We start from the raw sequence: 1,221 nt of genomic DNA, 5'->3' as shown, positions 1-1,221 counted from the left end.
CCAATCACCAGCACCAGTGGTATGGCTGTAGGTGCGACAACATGGTTCACAAGCTACATATGCCTGGAGGCTGGATTCTCCGCTCATTCACCTAGTGCCCAATCAGTGGAATCAAGGGGTGGGGCATTCTGTATCAGCCTGATGTAGGCACAATGATGCTCCGGCACACCAGGACTTCGCTCTGTCACTCCCCAATGTCTGCGGACCGCTCCACTGCCAACCACTAGCTCCAATGGTACAGCTGTAGGCACGACGACATGTCTCATAGGCTTGTCATGGTGTTTTTTTTTTGGTAGGATCTATCGCCAACCACCTGGTGGGTTTTTGTGCAGTGATGCAACAGTCACACCCTGTTCACGCCAACGTGTCTACAACCATGTCACCACCCCTCCTGCTCCCTCACTCCCCTCCTTCCCCTCCCCATCACCCCTTCCCCTCCCTCCCTTCTCCATCACCCCCTCCATAACTCTCCACCCTTCCTACCCCTTTCCTTCTCCCTGCCCCTTTCCTTCTCCATAGCCTGCTCCCCTTGTCCCCACCCCCTTGCCTTGTACCTCTCCTTCCTTAAATATAGATTGTATATAGTAGTATATAATAAAATATGTTTTATGTCATTTTAAATACATTATAATTTGGTTTATTGACTTCAAATTTATTTTGAGTATTAAGTTAGTTATTAAGTCACATGACTTCAGCTGATCAGGACATGTACTGGTAAATTTACATGAGTTCAGAGGATTCCTGTGTAATTCCTGCAGATTCCTGCAGATTCCTGCAGATTCCTGCAGATTCCTGTGGATTCCACTGGAATTCCACTGGAATGACTGAATTCCTGCAGGAATAGGTGGGGCACTGTAAAGTACTGGATCCCATGCATCCAATGTTCTCCTTAGGAGCAGATATATGGTGCAATGATGAGAGCATGGCATTGAGATTGACCGCCTGTCCTCTGACAATATTGTCCCATTCCGAAGTTGGGAATCTGAGGGGTGCAGTTCTGGAGTTCTGGATCCACTGCTTGATTGCTTTGGGGTCTCTAGTGAACAGAGCAAGGATTCTGCATGATTCTTCACATTCCTTGCTTCCAGTGCACCTTTCCTCTTCTTCTCGAGAGAACCATGGCATTTGGGATTCAAAGACTCTTTGCTTTCTGTTTGACTGTTCGGCATTGGCATCAGAGTCCTGGCCATGGTCGTTGGCATCAATAAAGTCTCCAGAAAG

Source organism: Laccaria bicolor, genomic scaffold (assembly GCF_000143565.1).
Source record: "Laccaria bicolor S238N-H82 LACBIscaffold_13 genomic scaffold, whole genome shotgun sequence".
Classification (NCBI taxonomy): Eukaryota; Fungi; Basidiomycota; class Agaricomycetes; order Agaricales; family Hydnangiaceae; genus Laccaria; species Laccaria bicolor.
Note: the sequence above shows the minus strand (reverse complement) of the source record.